Source organism: Dasypus novemcinctus, chromosome 3 (assembly GCF_030445035.2).
Source record: "Dasypus novemcinctus isolate mDasNov1 chromosome 3, mDasNov1.1.hap2, whole genome shotgun sequence".
Taxonomy (NCBI): Eukaryota; Metazoa; Chordata; class Mammalia; order Cingulata; family Dasypodidae; genus Dasypus; species Dasypus novemcinctus.
The window spans coordinates 75028086-75045073 of NC_080675.1; the positions used below are offsets into that span (position 1 = coordinate 75028086).

The 16988-nt window shown below is 39.2% G+C and overlaps 1 non-coding gene across 1 annotated transcript; it reads left to right on the forward strand.

Moving 5' to 3' along the window:
* The first annotated feature begins 14214 nt into the window (after window positions 1-14214).
* LOC111763064 (U6 spliceosomal RNA) lies at window positions 14215-14317 on the forward strand. The gene has a single exon (XR_002796020.1). It is a non-coding gene; the product is annotated as a U6 spliceosomal RNA (small nuclear RNA).
* Window positions 14318-16988: the final 2671 nt, after the last annotated feature.

Sequence of the window (16988 nt, forward strand, 5' to 3'; positions counted from 1 at the left end):
CATGCCTGCAGAAGATCCAGTCTCCCTGCACCCACCCATGACTTGCCTTTATATCCCAATCTTTTACAGATAATGGAGATGATGGGGACAATGTAATTCATAGCTTACAAAAGTCTATATAGAAAAGGATTGGAATGGGTATTGAGTGAGCCAACCTAAAGAATCTGTTATATCCTACTTCCTATATTTTGGGAATCCCACACCTTATGAATATTGGTAGGTGGCAGAGACAACCACACACTACAGAAAAGAAAATGTCAGATAACTTTCCTATGACCTTGGCAGCTGGAGTATAGGTCCATGACTAGGTTCCATAAATCAGATGTACCCACTCTAGATTTTGAATTATGAATCAATGATACAAAGAAAAGAAAATGCAAAGAATTTATTCTGCAATGACAGGAGTTGGAGCATGATAATATTCTTAGGGTGGCAATGGCAGCACTGCTAGTGATCCAAATCCCAGTGCCCATTGCTATAGCTGACAGAAATGCAAAGTACAGCACCTGGTCTCAACAGTAATAGCAATGGTATCCTTAAAGGACATGATATAGGGCATTGTTCCTAGCTCTATAGCCCTGGAGATTCTGTCCTACTAAAGATCCTTATAATGGATTGATTTTCTGTTTACATCAAACAGAGTTGCTTTAATCAAGAATGCTGAATAATAGTGAAAATACGGTCAAGTAGGAAGCTCCAGAAATCAGTCCCTCCTCCAAAACAACTATTAAGCAGGCAGGAACTGTGTGAATCAACTATTTTGAAAATCCAGAGTCTAGCAAAACACTGTACAGCAAACAGGGAAGAATGGGAGGAAGAGGATGACAAATCACAGAGAATACCAGTGAATTTCACTCTCCATGTAGTGGTTATAAGCATCCATCTCACAGCCAGGCAGCAGTGAGGTCCTTAAACCCGGCCTTTGGTGCAGCTTCCTGGTGCCCGGGTCAGATAAAAAGTCTGGTTCCTGGTCCAAGGGCGCGCAGGCCAGATCCCTCGCTGACCACTGCTTTTGATGGCTACTTCAGATCGCTGGATGCCTTGCTCTGAGGGCAGCCACGGTTCCAACCCACCCCAGGCAAAATTGGCAGAAGAGTCTTAAAGACAGTACCCTTCCTCAAAACAACAGAAAACAGTTACAATGCTGCATTAATTGAGCAAGTGCCCAATCTAGAAAACACACCTTCAAAAAGCTATAGTGAAACTTCTGGCATGCTTGCTGGTCCCTCCCCCTTCCCCTCCCCAGGGCATTGTGAAGACTGCGGGTGCTTCCTTTATAGGTACCTGTCTTGCTTCCAGCTGGGAAAACTAGCTTAGGAAACTCCTCTCCAGATAGTCCCCTTCCCAGAATTTGCCCTCTGGGCAAAAGCACCACGGACAGTGAAAGCAGTGTGAGAAACAATTGAGTAGGCTGGCCTGGGCAAGGGCTTAATTGCTTTAAGGCCTGTGAGGGAGCACTCAGAAAAGGAAAAAGTTCTAGAGAGTAGAAATCTCCATAAACAGGGGAACTCCCAAGACCCCTAGCAAACACAAATCCAAAACAAGACACTGGCTCAGAAAAGACCGGGAGGGCACTGCACTCTGAGCTGATATTCTTGATAGGAGGGGTGGATTCAGAAGGAGAGCACCAGACAATGCAAAGCAAATTTGCAAAGGCTTAGTTTCTTAGTTTGCCAAAGGTTGCCAATGCAAAAATATCAGAAAAGGGTTGGTTGTTTTTATTTAAGACTTTTTTCCCACCCCCACCCCCACCCCTGCCCTGCTGTTTTTGCTGTCTGGGTATATTTGCTATGTGATCTTCTGTATCTATTTCTCTTTTTGTGTTCTCTTCTCATTTTTCTCCTCTAGGATTCAGAGGGATTCAATTCTGGGGACCTCTGATATGGAAAGAGGTTGCCTGTCAATTGCCCCACCTCAGTTCCTGGTCACTGCTGTGTTTCACCTTGACTCTTCCCTTCATCTCTCTCATTGCATCATCATCTTTCTGCGTGATTCACTTTCACAGGCACTGGCCCACCATGCAAGCACTCACATGGGCACTGGCTCACCACACAGGCAAGCTTTTCCTCTTTTTCCTAAGGAGATCCCAGGGATTGAATCTGGGTCCTCCCATATGGTAGGTGGAGGCCTTACCACTTGAGCCACTTCCCAGGGTTGGCTTTTATAATGGGAAATTTATTAGGGGTAAAAGCTTACAGTTCCAAGAATACAAAATGTCCAAATCAAGGCATCAGCAGCAATTCTTTTTCACCAAGTCAGCTACTGCTGATCCTAGTGTCCTGCCATGTGGCAAAGCAAGATGGAAGCTGATCTCTCCTGAGGTCTCTGCCTTCCTCTCAAGCTTACCATCTCCCAGTGCAGCTGAGAGCAATCAGGCATATGACTTGTCACTTTCCTCTCTCAGCCTTGCCTGCACCATATTGCTCCCTGAGCACAGCTGCGGGTGATCAGGCATATGGTTTGCGTCTTCAGCCTTGAGCTGCTCCGTGGGCCCAGCCTCTTGGTGGCTTCATGCCTCAGCTTCAGTTGCTAGGGATCTTTGAGCCCCCTTTCACATGGCAGATTAAAAAACGGCAGAGGTGTCTTTTTCTGTGTCTCTCCTTTCTGTGTCTCCATTTATATAAGATCAGAAAGGGAAGTGGAATTGGCCCAGTAGTTAGGGCATCCATCTACCACATAGGAGGTCCACGGTTCAAACCCCGGGCCTCCTTGACCCATGTGGAGCTGGCCCATGCACAGTGCTGATGCACGCAAGGAGTGCCCTGCCATGCAGGGGTGTCACCGCGTAGGGGAGCCCCACGCACAAGGAGTGTGCCCTGTAAGGAAAGCTGCCCAGCATGAAAGAAACTGCAGCCTGCCCAGGAATGGCGCCGCGCACATGGAGAGCTGACACAACAAGATGACGTGACAAAAAGAAACACAGATTCCCATGCTGCTGGCAACAACAGAAGTGGACAAAGAAGAAGACACAGCAAACAGACACAGAGAACAGACAACTGGGGTGGGGTGGGGGAAGGGGAAGGGGAGAGAAATAAATAAAATAAATAAATCTTAAAAAAAAAAAAAAGATCAGAAAGACTGAACCTGGGTCATGCCTCACTGGTGTAGTCCAGTAAAAAATGATCTAATCAAGTGATCTAAACAAGGTCCCTTAACTGTATCTAATGCAATCAAAGGGCCTCATACCCACAGGAATGGATTAGTTAAAAAACATAATCCTTTTTTTGGGAATTCATGAAATTCAAACTATCAAATTGATAAAAAGTGTTTTTTGTTGGTTGGTTTGGTGTTATTCATACCTGGAATTCTAGAAAATCTCTGTTATGTCAATAACTGGGTACAAACTCAAGAAACAGCACAGGAACTAAATCACAAAGTTAACATTTTAAAAGTAAAATGTAAGTATGAAAGTGTGCAAGAAAAGATTCCTAAAGAAACCAATATAATGGAAATGATGGTTCATCCAAAGGAAGAGGATAAAAAATTAAGAAAACATCAATGAAGACCAGACTGTGGACATACAGGATAAAAACTAAAAAAACAAAACAAAACAAAAAAACCTTTAATATGCTCAAAGTGATGAAAGAAAATACAGAGAAAGAACTAAAGGATACCAGGAAAACAACCAATATACTCATGGAGATAAGAGAAAATAGAGACAAAGAATAATAGATATCAGGGAAAATTTGAAAGAACAATATGAGAATCTCCATAAAGACTTAAAAATGTTTAAAAGAAATGAAAAAGAACTACTGGAGTTGAAGACCACAATAACTGAAATGAAAAATTCCCAGGAGGAACTGGAGATTGGATCTGGCAAAAGAAAGATGCAATGAGGAAAACAAGAAAATTAAAATGATTCAGGCTGAGGAACAGAAAGAAAAAAGAATTTTTAAAAAGTGCACAGATTTTAATAAACATGTGAAACACGTCAAGTGTATCAATATAAGCAATATGAGAGTCCCAAAAGGAAAAGAAAGAGAGAGCAAGAGGGAGGGAGGGAGGGAGGAAGGAAGGAAGGAAGGAAGGAAGGAAGGAAGGAAGGAAGGAAGGAAGGAAGGAAGGAAGGAAGGAAGGAAGGAAGGAAGGAAGGAAGGAAGGAAGGAAGGAAGGAAGGAAGGAAGGAAGGAAGGAAGGAAGGAAGGAAGGTAGGAAGGAAGGAAGGAAGGAAGGAAGGAAAGAGGTCAAAGGAATATTCAAACAAATAAAGGCAGAATACTTTCCAAATTTAATGAAAGACATGAATATGCACATTTGAGAACCCAAACAAACCCAAGCAAGACAAACTCAAAGAGGATCACACTAGACACATAGTAATCAACCTGTGGAATGCCAAGAACAGGGAGAAAATTCTGACAGTTCTGACAAAAGGAATTTCTCACATAAAGGGTAGTTCCATTAAGATTAAGTGCTAATTTCTCTTTAGAAAACATGGTGTCAAGGTGACCATGGGAGGAAATACTTAAAGTGTCAAGAGACAACAATTTCCAACCAAGAATTTTATATCTGCCTAGTGGTTCTTTCAAATATGAGGGAGAAATTATGACATTCTAGGATAAACAAAAGCTGAGAGAGTTCATTACCACTAGACCTGCCCGAAAAGTAATGCTAAAGAGAGTTCATCAGACTGAAAGAAAGGACAATAGACAGTGGAACAAAGCAGCATAAAAAAATAAAGACCTATAGCAAAGGTAACAATTTGGTAAGTATATATGCCAGGGCTATTATATTATGATTTTCTTATATAACTACTTCTTATGTCCTACAGATGCTAAAATGCAAATGCATACAAAGTAATGGTAAATACATGATTTGGCACATTCAATGTATAAAGTCATAACAAGTAAAAAAATTGTGGGGGGACAGAGGGTTATACAAACAGTATATGGGTATTCAATTGCAGTTAAGTTAGTATCAAATCAAAAATGATTATTATATACTTGGGGTGTTAAATTTTAAGCCCATGGCAACCACAAAGAAAATATATGAAAAGTATATCCAGAAGGAAATGACAAATGATCTAATATGGTACAATACATCAAAAACATCATATAGGTATGAAAGTAAGCATTAACAGAAGAATTGAGGTTAAAAAAGGTTTAAGACTGATGAAAGTTAGATAGCAAGTAGGCAGAAGAAAATCCTGCATTATTAGTAGTTACTTTAAGTGAAAATGGATTAAATTCTCCAGTCAAAGGGCAAAGATTAGCAGAATGGACAAAAAGGGGTGACTCAATTACATGCTGTCTATAAAAGACTCACCTTAAATTAAAGACAGAGGCTTAAAGTGTAAGGATGGAAAAATTAAAATTATACCAGGCAAATAGTAACCAAATGGGGTAGCTATACTAATAACAAACAAAACATAATTTACATAAAAACTATTATGAGGGACAAAGAAGGTCATTAAATACTGATAAAGTGGTCAATTTAACAAGAAGACATAACAGTTGTAAGTATATATTGTACATGCACCTAACAACAGAGTCCCAAATATATGAAGCAAATACTGAAAGATTTGAAGAACAAAATAGATAGTTCATCATTAATATGGTAGAGTTTAATTTACCACTTTTAATAATGTATAGAATATCTAAACAGAAGATCTACAAGTAAATAGAATACTGGAACACTACTCTAAAACAACCAGTACTAACAGGCAAATATATAACATTTCACCCAATAGCAGCAAAACACACCCTCTTCTCCAGTGCATATGGATCATTCTCCAGAATAGATTATGTGTTATATAACAAAACAAATCTCAATAAATTCAAAAATATTGAAATCACACAATGTAGCTTTTGTCATCAAAATGGAATTAAACTAAAAATCAGTAACAAAGGGAGAAATGAAAAATTCACAATTAAGTGGGAAGCGGATTTGGCTCACCTGATAGAGTGTCCACCCATCACATGGGAGGTCCAGGGTTCAAACCCAGGGCCTCCTGACCTGTGTGGAGCTGGCCCATGCACAGTGCTGATGTATGCAAGGAGTGCTGTGCCACAGAGGGGTGTCCCCCATGTTGGGGAGCCTCACACACAAGGAGTACACCCTGTAAGGAAAGCCGCCCCACATGAAAAAAGTGCAGCCTGCCCAGGAGTGGCACCGCACACATGCAGAGCTGACGCAGCAAGATGACGCAACAAAAAAAAAGAGACAGAGTTTCCCAGTGCCGCTGACAAGAATGCAAGCAGACACAGAAGAACACATAGTGAATGGACACAGAGAGCAGACAATTGGAGAGGGTGGGGGGAAGGGGAGAGAAATAAAATAATTTTTTTAAAAAAGACACAAATAAGTAAAATCATAAGTGATTTTACTACTGACCCCACAGAAATAAAATGATCATAAGAAATAAAATGAACAACTGTATGCCAACAAATTGGAAAACCTTGATGAAATGGACAAGTTCCTAGAAAAGCACAATCAACCTACATTGACTCTATAAGAAATAGAATATCTCAACAGACCTAATTACAGGTAGAGAGGTTAAATCATAAAAAAACCTCCCAGAAAAGAAAAACCTAGGAATAGATGGCTAAACAGGTGAATTCTATCGAATATTCAAGAAGAATTAACACCAATCCTGCTCACTCTTCCAAACACTGAAGATGAGGGAACACTATACCATTTTATGAAGTTAACATCACACTCATACCAAAATTGAACAAAGATACCACAAGAAAAGAAAATTACGAACTAATGACTTTTTTTAATATTTATTTTTATTTATTTCTCCCCCCTTCCCTCGGCCCCATTGTCTGCTCTTTCTGTCCATTTGCTGTATGTTCTTCCACGTCCACTTGCATTCTTGTCAGGCAACATTGGGAATCTGGGTCTCTTTGTTGTATCATCCGGCTGTGTCAGCTCTCCTTGTGTGCGGCTCTCCACTCCTGAGTGGGCTGCACTTTTTTCACCTGGGGTGGTTCTCCTTGCAGGGCACACTCCTTGCACATGGGGCACCCCTACACAGGGGCACCCCTGCATGGCATGGCACTCCTTGCATGTGGCAGCACTGTGCATGGGCCAGCTCGCCACATGGGCCAGGAGGCCCTGTACCAAACCCTGGACCTCCCATATGGCAGGTGAACACTCCATCAATTGAGCTACATCTGCTTCCCATTATGAATATAAATATAAATATCCTAAACAACCTAAACAAAAAATAGTAGCAACCTGAATCTAACAACACATTAAAAGAATTATACACCATGATCAAGAGGAACTCATTCCATGTATGCAAGACTGTTCAACATAAGAAAATAAATAAATGTAATACATCTCACTAAAAGAACAAAGGTATAAAAACCACAGGTTCATCTCCCTTGATGCAGAAAAGGCATCTGATAAAATTCAGCACCCTTCTTGAGATCACTTAGAATACTAGGAAGAGAAACTTTCTCAACACGTTAAAGGGCATTTATGAAAAACCCACAGCTAACATCACATTAAAAAGACTAAAAGCTTTCCTTTTAAGATTCAAGAATAAAACAAGGAGGCACTGTCATTATTATTATTCAATTGGAGATTCTAGCCAGAGCAATTAGGCAAGAAAAATAAAGGGCATCCAAATTAGAAAGGAAGAAGTAAAACTTGCCCTTTTGCAGATGACATGATCCTATATACAGAAAATCCTGAAAATACACAACAAAGCTACCAGAGCTAATAAATGAATACAGCAAAGTGATGGGGAACAAGATCCACACACAAAAATCTGTAGTGTTTCTATACAATAGCAATTAATCTGAAGAATTTTTTTAATCCAATTACAATACCAACTAAAAGAATCATATATCTAGAAATAAATCTTACCAAGAATGCAAAGAACTTGTACACAGAAAACTATAAAACATTGCTAAAAGAAATCAAATATCTAAATAAATGGAAGGACATTTCATGTTCATGGATTGGAAGACTAATATTGTCAAGATGTCAATTTTATCCAAAGTGATTTACAGATTCAATAAAATCCCAATAAAAATTTCAACAGCTTTCTTTAAAGAAATGGAAAAGTCAATCAACAAATTTATGCAGATGAGTAAGGGGCCCTGAATTGCCAAAACCATCTGAAAAAGAAGAATGAAGTTGGAGGACTCATATCGCCCAATTTTAAAAATTATTATGAAGTCATAATAATAAAAACAGCATAGTACTGGCAAAAGGACAGGCATATAGGCCAATGGAATTTAATTGTGACTTCAGAAAACAATGCTCACATTTATGGCCAACTGATTTTGACAAGGGTGTCAAATCCACACAATCAGGGAAGAATGGTCTCTTCAAAAAATGGTGCGGGGAAAGAGGATCTCCATTTGCAAAATAATGAAGGTGGACCTCTAACTCACACCATAGACAAAGATCAAGTCAAATTGGATCAAAGATTTAAATATAAGAGCCAGAATTATAAAAATCTTAGAAGAAAACTTAGGGTAGCATTTTCAGGACCTTGGATTAGGCAATAGTTTCTTAGATCTTACACCCAAAGCACAAGCAACAAAAGAAAAAATAAATTGGACCTCATCAGAATTTAAAACTTTTGTGCATCAAAGGACTTTCTCATGACTGTAAAACAACAACGTCCACAATGGCAGAAAATATTTGGAAATCACATATCTGAGAAAGGTTTAATATCCAGGATATATTTTTTTAAATCCTACAACTCAACAATAAAAGGACAACCCAATTTAAAAATAAGCCAAAGACTTGAATGGACATCGCTTAAAAAAAAAAAAATACAAATAGCCAAAATATACATGAAAAGATGTTCAGCATCACTAAACATCAGGGAAATGCAAATCAAAATCACAGTGAGATGTTCTTTCATACTCACCAGAATGGCTACTACTGGGGGAAAAAAAAAACAAAAACAGAAAATACCAGTTGTGGAGAGGATGTGGAAAAATAGAGACACTCATTCATTGTTGGTGGGCATGTAAACTGGTGCAGATGCTTTGGAAGAGTTTGGCAGTTTCTCACAAAGTTAAATTTAGAATTACCATATGATTCAAAACCCACTTCTAAGTACATACCCAAAAGAATTGAAAGCATGGATTCAAATAGATATTTACACATCAATGTTTATAGTGACATTATTCACAATTGCCAGAATATGGAAGAAACCCAAGTGTCCATCAACCAATGAACTGATAGACAAAATGTGAAATATATGTACAATGAAATATTATTTAGCCATAAAAAGGAATGAAGTTCATGTGACAACATGGAGGAACCTTGAATACCTTATGTTGATTGAAATAAGCCAGACACAAAAGGAAATATACTGTATCATCTCACTTATATGAAATAATTAGAATAAGAAAATTCATAGTCAGAAACTAGAACATATGTTATCATGGCTGGGGTGGGTGTAAGGAATGGGAAGTTAATTCTTAAATTGTACAGTATTTCTATTTGAGATAGTGGAAAATTATTGATAATGAATGGAGGTGGTGAGAGCACAACATTGTCGATGTAATTAACAACACTGGAGTATATATTGTATATATTTATATATTTATAAATATGCCAAAAGAGGACATTTAAGTTGTTAATAGAAAAAATTTTTAAAGTCCATAGGACTATACAACACAGTGAATCCTACAGTAAACCATGAACCATAGTTACTAGTACAATCATAAAAACATTTTTTCAGCAATTGCAATAAATACATCACAGGAATGCAAGGTATTAATGATAAAGTGATATATGGGAACTTTATTTTGTGCATGTTTTCTGTAAGCCTACAACTTATCTAATAAAAATAAAAATAGGGCGGCAGACTTGGCCCAGTGGTTAGGGCGTCCGTCTACCACATGGGAGGTCCGCAGTTCAAACCCCAGGCCTCCTTGACCCATGTGAAGTTGGCCTATGAGCAGTGCTGATGTGCTCAAGGAGTGCCCTGCCACACAGGAGTGTCCCCCGCGTAGGGGAGCCCCACGCGCAAGGAGTGCGCCCTGTAAGGAGAGCCGCCCAGCACTAAAGAAAGTGCAGTCTGCCCAGGAATGGTGCTGCACACACGGAGAGAGCTGACACAACAAGATGAAGCAACAATAAAAGAAACACAGGTTCCTGTGCTGCTGATAACAACAGAAGCAGACGAAGAAGACGCAGCAAATAGACACAGAGAACAGACAACCAGGGTGGGGGGGGAGGGGACAGAAATAAATAAATAAATAAATCTCTTAAAAAAAATAATAGGAGAAACGGACTTGGGCCAGTGGTTAGGGTGTCCATCTACCACATGGGAGGTCCGTGGTTCAAACCCCGGGCCTCCTTGACCCGTGTGGAGCTGGCCCATGTGCAGTGCTGATGTGCTCAAGGAGTGCCCTGCCACACAGGAGTGTCCCCCGTGTAGGGGAGCCCCACGCGCAAGGAGTGCGCCCTGTAAGGAGAGCCACCCAGCGTGAAAGAAAGTGCAGCCTGCCCAGGAATGGTGCCACCCACACTTCCCAAGGCGCTGACAACAACAGAAGCGGACAAAAGAAACAAGACGCAGCAAATAGACACAGAGAACAGACAACCGGGGGAGGGGGGGAATTAAATAAATAAATAAATCTTTTTAAAAAATAATAGTAAATATAAGGAAAAGAACACCCCCCTCCCCAGTTGACAGCTGTAGGCAATGGTCCCTCGGGGATATAAAATTAAATATCTGGCCTGGTTGTGAATAAAAACAATGAAAATCCAGCCAGTATTAAAAGATGAGAATTTCGAATTCTGTGGCACAAATTATCAAATTATCACATGGAAGAAGTCTTCATTGAAAGCACGGCTAAAAAGGACCACATTGCCCACTGTCACAGAAGCATATGAATGGCATGAGGAATTCAAGAACTATGGGACAAAGAAGTTGCTTCTAAGAGTGTTACACAGCTTAAAGAAAATGAATGACAAGCTGAAATCACAGTGAAATCCTGAGTTTCTCTGACTGCTAAAAGGTTATCTTATTGCTTGTAGCTGCAGGACTGAGATAACTGAAAATCAAACTTAAACTTTGATCAAGCAGGTTTCTAAATTATAATGTCAGTTGAATTCACAGTCCACTGAGCTCACCTATGTGAAAGTAAAAACAGTGATCAGGATGGAACAAAACTGAAATACAGAATGGGAGAAAATTAATGAATTTAAATGTCATAAGTACGCCGAACCCACCAAACCCCATCACGGTCCCTTATTAGCCAAGGCAGTCCCACTTCTATTGTCTGATGAGGCACAGAAGAGATAAATTAGCTGTGATTAATGGAAGTGGCCATCACAAAATCAATTTCTTTAGGTAAAAGGGATAGGAGAACTGATGACAGCTTCCAGAGTCCATGGCTTGGGGTGTCAACAATGCAAGCTACAGCATCTAGTTCTTAGCAGCAGTGACAGCAATGTCTCCACTGAGCTAGTCTTGCAGCATGACCTGGACTATTTTTCCCATCTAAGTAGCCCCAAGTATGATTATCTAGCCCAACGTCCTTTAAATATGCTCATTTTCTTCTCAAGCCAAATTTAATATCCATTGTCAGTAACTAAGAACTGACTATTATACTTGGGAATTTGAATAAAAGCTTCATATTTAACCCTTGAACCTGGCCACCCACCCCCAAAAAATATGGTCAAGATGTAAAGCATCTCAACTCCAATTGCTTTAGAACAATAAGACTATAACACGGTCCAAATTTTCCTTATGATAAGAACTTATGCTAAGCATGGCAGGCTCCCTGCCTATAAAATTTAATAAGAGATTCATGGGCACTTGCTACTTACAGAAAAAAATTATTCCTTTACACTTTTATCCATCCTTGTCTCTTTTATATGCAATCTTATTACTCTCAGTTTTCAGTGAATTATCAAAGAAAAGGCAAACACAAACCACTCCCTATGTATCAGCAGTCATCTAATTTTTCAAATCATAGCCTACAAATTCCAACATGAGCAACTGCCTGGTCAATCACTCACTGTGACAAAATAATGCCTGATAAACAGTCACAAATCCTTGGGAAATTTATGGCAAAGAGTTTCAAAACCTCCACCTAAGGGCATTACTGGTATGACAACAAAAATCAGAGATCAAATAAGCCCATACACCATTGATAATACTATTCAAGTCCTTGAAAATCTGACCATTAATACATACATTTGATTTTTTTTCTCTCTAAGAAAAGAAGTTTACTCTTCTCATAGTTTCTCAACTGGGTCCAGAGTATGCACCTTTCCAGATCTGCTCCATCCCACCAACAATTTGGTGCTTGGTGAAGCCTTCACTGCTTGTTCAAGGAGAATCCAGCCACCCACCCACCTCCTCATATTCTAACACCACTGCCTGTTTCCTAACACCTCTCCCTGTCTCAGGGACACCAGAGCAGTAATCACAATGACTCTTCCCACTACTTCTAGGTTCAGATGAATGCCATAGGATATGGAATCTGGCTTCCCCAAAGGCTACCCACAGGGGGCACATAACACATCCAGAAGTGCAGGAAGAAATTTGGTCCAAGGAGTGAACTTTGAACAAAGGAAGAGAGCTGGGAAGAAGCTAGGAGGAAAACTGATCTCCCTTCCTTCCTACTCCTAACCCCCAAAGAGGCTCAGGATTCTTTGAGGCCATTGGGAAGAAGCCCCACAGGATATGGCTAACTTGATAATACCATCTCTTATTTGCTTTCCCATCATGCCTGCATGTTTTTGATGCCCTGGGTTGCATTTTTCAAAATAAATTAATGTATCAGCTTTACCACAGGCTCCTTTTTCTGTGGAAACCACCATATGTAGAAATAGAAATGGTAAAGAAGGAAGATGAAGTAGACTTGCATAATTAAGAGTTTATGGCTAAATGTAATAAAGTTCATGAAAATGCCTTGTTAATGTAAATTTTAATGTAATTATAAAAGATATTATATTATTATTACCTATGCAGCCTGCCCCCCTTAAAGGTCATTACTCTATTTATTATAGAAACAGCATTCCACAAATTTTTTTAATCATAGGTTTCTAATCCCTTGAGTAAATTACAAAGCCTTCTAATAATCTAGATCCAAAATGATGGAAGTCACCAAGTTGTGTGGATACTACCTCCTAAATATCAATACAATCCATTATGAACGATCACTAACATCTTTATTGCAGGTGGTCATCACTTGCCATTAAAACTAACACAAGTTGGGGAGTGGGTGTAAGCTCAGTTGTTAAGTGCCCACTTTGCATATACAAGGTCCCAGTTTGATTCCTGGTACCTCCTAGAAGAAAAGAAAACTAACACAAGAGCATCCTGGCCTATCTCCCCAACTCCATTTCACCTGCCTATATTCCATTCTCTACACGGTGTAGCAAAGTAATCTTCACCTGGTTGTCTATTGCTGACCCTTTATCAACTGCATTTGAAAATTTCCTTGCCTCCTAGTTTGGTGTGAGCCTCCTGACTGAAGTCTGCACACAACTTTCTTATGCCACTGGCCACATTATTGTAATCATTGGTGACCTTGTATCTCTCCCTCCCTAGACAGGAAGTTCCAAAAGGGAAGGGACTATTATTCATCTTCCCACCTTTTGCATAGTGCATATAAAATATTAGGTGTCCAATAAAATGCCTGAAACAGTTGGAAATTTTTCAGAACTTAAAAAAGTGATGAAAACCCAGATTTGGGGAAACTATCTTGACAATGAAAAATAGATCTATTCCTAGATATATTGTAGTGAAATTGCAAAAGAGAAAGAGCAAAGAGACAATATCAAAAGCAAGCAGAAATTGGAAACAGATATGGCTCAACCAATAGGGCTCCCATCTACCATATAGGAGGTCCAGGGTTCAATGCCCAGGGCCTCCTGGTGAGGGCAAGCTGGCCCACACAGAGTGCCAGCCCATGTAGGAATGCAGCCCCATGCAGGAGAGCCACCCTGCATGGGAATGCTGCCTCATGCAGGAAAAGCTGCCCTGTGCAGGAGTGCCAGCCGATGCAGAGAGCTGGCACAGCAAAATGACCCAACAAGAGACACAGAGGAGAGAAAATAAGAAGATGTAACAGAACAGGGGAGCTGAGGTGGTGCAAGAGAGTAATTGCCTCTTTCCCATTCCAAAAGATGCCAGGATTGGTTCTGGGAGCTGCCTAATGAGAATACGAACAGACACAGAAGAACACACAATGAGTGGACACAGAGCACAGACAATGGGGGCGGGGGGGGAGGAATTTTAAAAATAACTCTTTAAAAAAAAAGCAAGGAGAAATTACTGTGCTTTGGGAGCACATGTATTAAAATTAAAGTGATACATAGAAGATAAGCACAGTCCCTGCACACAGATGACACACAAATTCATGAGATGTTCCATATTTTTGATAGTGGCACAGCATTGTGACCACAATTACCAGCACTGAAATATGAGTGTGTGGGTGAATATGATTAAAGGGGGAAATGTTAGATTGTATATATGGTAACAGAATAAAAATGTTTTTAAAAATCCATGGAAATTACACTACTCAGTAAGCACTAATTTAAAACATGAAACTGAATTAATAGTATAATTATAAAGGTATGCTATCAATTGTAACAAATGTTTTGCACCAATGCAAAGTGTTGGTGGTAGGTTGGTACATGGGGATGCTGTATTTTATGCATGATTGTTCTGTAAAACTACAACTTTTCTAATAAAGAAAAAAATAGCAAGCAAAAATTTAAAATACATAATAGGAGTATTATATATATGCTTATATATAATAGACAGAAACAACAATTTTCAGGAATCTAATGGAAAAATAAAGAAAATAAAAGGAGAATAACAATATACCTCAAATTCTATCTCCAGGTAAAATATTTTTCTACAGTGAGAACAAAATGAAGATAACTTCAGACAAACAAAAACAGAGAGTTTAACAACAATGAACCCTTGCTCAAAGAACCTCTCAAGAGTCTTTTTCAGAAAGAAGGAAATAGAACCAAGATTGAAGAAGTGGGATGAAAGAAGCAATCATGAGAAAAGTAATGGACAAACACATAGTGCAAAAAAAGGGTAAATCTAAGTAAGTGCTAACTATAAAAAAACCCCAATAATAATTCACCTGGCAATACAAAAATAATTGGAACTAAAGTACTAGGCAACAATATCATGTAGGAAAACAAGAAATTTTTTTAAAAGTGTTCTAAAGTTCTTGTGTTCTTTAAGAAGAAAATAGAAATATTAATAAAACTTAGACTTTGTTATACAATGAATGTATTCAAAGATAACCATTAAAATTAAAGAACTTAAGTTAATAATAATAAAAATAATTTGAACAAATGTCAAAATGCACTTAATATACACCAGACAATATTCCAAGTACTTCACACATATTAAGACATATAATCCTATGAGATAGGAACGTGTTAGTCACATTTTATAACTGATGAAACTGAGGGGTAAAAAGAGGTTAAGTAATTACTCACGGTAACAAACTGGTAAGTAGATGAACCAGTATTTGAATCCACAATCTAACCCCAGAGTCCAACAATTCAGCTCTACTGCTGCTCAAAAAGAAAGAGCAAGAGGCAAAAAACTAGACCAATTAAAAGAATCCAGAAAAGAAGAAACAGAAGCAAAGAAAAGCATGATAAAGTACAAAATAATATCATACAGGTAAATCCAAATATGTCAGTATGGTGGTTTGAAGTTGTATGTATCCCAGAAAAATGTTTTTAAAGTTAATCTGTTCCTGTGAGTGTAAATTCATTGTTAAGTAGGACCTTTTGATGAGGTTACTTCAGTTAAGGTGTGTCCCACCATAAGAAAATGAAATTCGGACAGAGAAAAAGCCATAGAAAGCAAGAGGTTAGACATTGACAGAACCCAGAAGAGAAGAGAAAGACCAGGAGACACCACCATGTGCCTTGCCATGTGACAAGGGATTGCAGGCAGCCAGTGCCAAAATTCCACAGTCTTCTGGAAAAAAGAATTGCCTTGATGACACCCTGATTTGGAAATTTTCCCAGCCTCAAACCATGAGCACATAAATTACCATTGGTTAAGTCAACTCATTTGATAATATTTGTTTGAGCAGTCTAGGTAACCAAAACAATAAGTAATTGTATAAAACTTATCACCTAGCAGTCAGTTATATGTTGTTAAAAAAATGTTTACACCCAAAACACAACAAAAGGAGTTTAAAAATAAAATAGAAAAAATAATAGATGTATTAGATAACCTAGACTAAGTTATGCTGCAGTGACAAATAACTCCCAAATCTTAGAGATTTATTTATCACTAACAAAGTCTGCTACAAGTCTAGGTGACACTCCAAGGCAACAAAAGTCCATATGGTGCCTCAGTGGCCCCTGCTAAAGGAAGCTCCACTATCCTGGAGCTTACCATCTGGAGAATGCAGTTTCATTGGTCAACATAATCAGGAAAAAGACAACGATAAGGGTACATGCCATCTCCTCTCTGTATCAGCTGAGAAGATGTTCCACTTCTTCCAATAGCCGATTGGCCAAAATTGATCACATTGCCCTATCTCAGCCAGGAGCTAAGAAGTACAGTCTTCTGTGTGTATGTGAAAAACAGAAGAACCAAATATTGGTGAAAAACATGCAGGTCTACCACACCAAGAAAACAATAACCAAAGGAAAGTTCAGGCAGCTAAACTAATATCTGACAAAATAATTCTTAAAGAAAAAAAGATGGGAAGTGGACATGGCTCAACTGATAGGGCGTCCATCTACCACATGGAGGGGTCCAGGGTTCAATACCCAGGGCCTTCTGACACATGTGGTAAGCTGTCCCACGCGCAATGCCGTGACGCGCAAGGAATGCCGTGCCACACAGGGGTGCCCCTGCATAGGGGTGCCCCATGCACAAGCAGTATGCCCCATAAGGAGAGCCACCCCGTGCAAAAAAAAAAAAAAAGTACAGGCTGTCCAGGAGTGGTGCCACACACATGGAGAGCTGACACAGCAAGATGACACAACAAAAAAGAGACGCAGTTTCCCAGTGCCACCAGATAATGCAAGCAGACACAGAAGAACACACAGTGAAT